Consider the following 3,879-nt stretch of genomic DNA (forward strand, 5'->3'; position numbering starts at 1 on the left):
CAACAAGATGTAATTCCATGCCTAATCCACTGTGCCTTGTTTGAATTCAGACACTCCCTGCCTGCACTCTTCTGTTTCAGCTCAGAAAACAAGTTTGAAATACAGAATATAGAATAATGGATGCCTCTTAGTTCTCCACACTTACTACATAAAAGGAAATGCTGAACAACTGTTTACTACCTTAGTTCTGTAAGGTTTTTCTCTAAATATTCAGATCATCGTGTTTGGGGAAGATACTGTGTAAGGTAAGTTTGCAGTCTTGATGCTGATCAATCACAGGATGCTTTAGATTCTGAACTTACTAGAAAGTTGGGTTCAAATCAAATACTGGAGAATGCTGAAGCTGATAGGTCTGACTTTGAACTGGAGATACTTGTGGATAGTGTGCTACTCTTAAATAATTTGATCCTGTTTCTTCTGTTACGGACTCAGTTATCTTTTGTGTACATCAGAATGTAGCAGATTACTTGGGAATTCTAGACAGATTTGTAATTCCAACAAAATGTTTATTGCAACGTATATTCACCTATACAATTTTAACATCTTTATAAAGAGCTTATTTAATTTGTAGTATGCCACCTTCTTAGGTACCTCATAAGTATCTACAAATGGTTTAGGAAGACCCTCCCTATCCTCCAAGAAACCATTGCCCCATACTTAGAAATTCCCAGAGGCTGATAGAACAGAAAGTGAGTGGCTTGCCAGACATCCAGAAGCTTATCAATGAAGATAGGATTACAAACCCGGCTTTCTGATTAAAAATTGTTTAATGTTCACAATGCTACATAGTAAATGCCAAGAATAAAGTTTCAAGGGTAGGAATAGACAGGGGAAGAACTCAGTTCAACTTTTCTAGAGACTTGAAGGTGATCATGCCCTTGGTCTGCTTCAAGACAATCTCTCGGCCTTGAAACTTGACCGTTCTAAAGATTCCCCCAAATTAATCTTAATTTAGAAAATGTTTTTTCCACAACTAGAAGTGACACTTCATGTGAAGAGACTTCTGGGGAGGAAACATAATGAATCTCATTATACAGAGAATTTAATGTCTTACAGTCTGGGTCACCATTGCCCTGTTCTGTTCTCTCGAGATATTTTTTTATGCCTGTTTTCCTCATCTCCTGTCTAGCTTAGCCTTTTAGCACTCAAACATATTCTGAGTTAGGTGGTCACCAAGAATTGTTGCCAATCTCTGATGCCGAGCAAGAGTCTGACAGAATGACAACATCAAAAATGAAAAAGGAGAAGAAAATTGGCTACCTGCTGTTGGATCTGCTATTTGAGAGAAACACATGGACAGCAGAGGGTGAGATCCCCAAAGTTAATTGTTGCTATTACTATCTTAAGGCTAACCTGGCGCTCACTTATTTAGTACCCACTTATACCAGAATTGACGCACGTGACGAGGGTGTTCCCACATCCACAAGGAGAACTGTTGGAACTTAAGTCATTCCTGCTCATCACACTTGGATTCGTGCTTATTTGAACTACAGTTAGATAAACTCGCTGGCATGATCTTAAGGAACAAATTCATGATGATTGGATTGACCTCATAAACCAATAGTTGTATAATTTTTAATGTCTAGACCAAAGATTTTAAATGCATAAAAATATGCATTTTAAAAATTCAAGTAAAACTGTACAAATCACATACCTGGATGGAAAATTTTTCAAAAATTCGGCATACAGAATGATAAATGTCTTTAAATATTTCAAAACATTTGGCCTAAACATCAAAGTTACAATTGTAAGTAACCTTGGGGGCAAAATAGCTGCACTAAATAGTACATCAGAATATTACTAAATATTAACGTTCTTGTTCTATAGAAGACACTAATTTTAACAAATCACCTATATAGAAACGGTCATGGAAAGTCAATAGACAAAAATATATGTTAAATTTTCTTAGTAATCAAAGAAATCCCTATTAACGTGAGTTGAGATACTAGTGCTAAACACGGGCAAGCACGATGCGGCCGTAAGTGTGCTCTGTTACTGTTAAACATCTAACGATCTGGTTTGATGGGCTTCTAAAGCATCGTACACCACTCTCCATGAGCTACACCGGAGAATCAACCTCACAATATTGTATATTATAAGCAAACTTGGTTTACATTCATGTTTCTAAGTTGAGTGTCATTCAGTTACAGCAATAGTCTGTATAAAGACTACGTGGGAAAGGTGCTAAATATTAAGTATATATAAAGTTAGTTTACTAAAGCTTGAAATTATGCATAGACATAAAAAGTTATTACATGGGGGCACGGAGTAACCCAGTTGATTCCTTTTTTCTTTCCCAAGTATTAAATGTTATACTGGGTAATTTTTAAAACACAGGGAATGAATCAACACTGACAAGAGTGGAAGATGGTTTTAAAATGAGTGGTTACGGAGCCACTCACATCTCCCCTTTCCCTTTGTGAAGAAAGCTGGGGAGATCCTCGGGGTCTCATTAACAAGTTTCAGGGCCAGGAGTATTCATGGTCAGGGTTTTGGGACACAGCTGCCCTGATAAGCATATTTTTGGACCCATTTTTTCCTCTTGAGCTGTAATATTCCCAGTGGACCAATAGCAGTCACTGTGGTTGGTCTCCAGTAGGTTCCACCATTCTCTGAATTTACTGTGAAATAACGAGCATAGCCCTCCAAGGATCTTGTTCTTAGTAAATTGTGGACAACCAGGTCTGGGTGAGCATTTACCTCTCCATCATACGAATTGCTGCTAAGTGTTTGCCTTTAATTTCCCCAATGGTTTAACACGGTTTAAAAAAATAATAAAACAGCTTGTGGAAAGCTCTGGCATAAAGCTTGGTAACATTTCAAGAATGAGAACTGAAAAATGCATAAGGATATAATGTGGGTTTCATCAGTAAAAATCTGGCTGAGAACTTAATTTTCATCATTTTCCATCCGTCCATTGTGGCCTGGTTGTGGTGGGATGTACCGAGGGGACCCTGGTGTGAGTTTCCTGTCTACCAGCCAGTGGGCTGCAGCTTCCATCATTTTTATTGTCCTTTGTTCACATATCAAATAAGTCAAAACTGCAGAGGTCTTAAAATCATTCTGAAAGTGCATCTGTGGTCACACATACTGCATACGTTCATGTGCCTTGATTCTAGGCTTCCTGAAGACAGATGATGTCTTACATTCTTTCAGGTCCTTTTGGAATATCAAACTTGGGCTTACCCAGTGTGCCTCTTGGGAAACGTTTGTGGGAGGAATGAATTGATGTCTACTTTGTCCTGTTGGAGAACAGCATAGAACAATTACACTGTCACTGTTTGAAGAGAACCATGTTCCTCTGGGGAAGTTTCCTTAAGCCTCGTTTTCAACTGTAGAATGGTCTAGTATCTTACAAAGTTGTTCAGAAATGTAAAACTTATGAATCGGTTATTACTATTTGCAGGTGAATGCATATACAAGTAGACATTTTTCTAGTTTGGTGTCGCACCTACATTTCTTGGCTCAATTCTAATTTGGGTTGTTTAATTCTGGAGGACTTGTTTGGATGAAAGGTACTTGGAGCTGTCATTCTCAGGAAGGGATGATACCTCTAGACCAGTGCTGTCTAGTAGAAATCCTAGGGGAGCCATAGAGATAATTCTAAATTTTCTAGTAACATCAAAAATGTAAAATAAGTGAAAATTTTAATCTAGATCCAAATGTATCTAAAATATTTACCACATAATCAATATAAAGTTTTAAGGAGCTGTGCTGCATATGTTTTTAACAAGATTTGGAATTCTTAATGTAACTTGTACTGTGACGGCACATCTTGACTTGGAGCATCATGTCTCGGGCTCCACACTGGACAGTGCAGCTCCGTAGGATGCAGAGAAGCTATCCACATACCGCATTTAGGGACACATGAGTTAAGAT

At 38.0% G+C, this 3,879-nt stretch overlaps 1 protein-coding gene across 1 annotated transcript in view; it reads left to right on the forward strand.

Annotated features, from left to right (window-relative positions):
• Positions 1-3,879, forward strand: part of LOC105538395 (olfactory receptor 2T27-like) — a 25,260-nt gene that overhangs the window by 20,773 nt on the left and 608 nt on the right. The window lies entirely within an intron of this gene.

The sequence above is a fragment of the Mandrillus leucophaeus genome, unplaced genomic scaffold (assembly GCF_000951045.1).
Source record: "Mandrillus leucophaeus isolate KB7577 unplaced genomic scaffold, Mleu.le_1.0 Scaffold1031, whole genome shotgun sequence".
NCBI lineage: Eukaryota > Metazoa > Chordata > Mammalia > Primates > Cercopithecidae > Mandrillus > Mandrillus leucophaeus.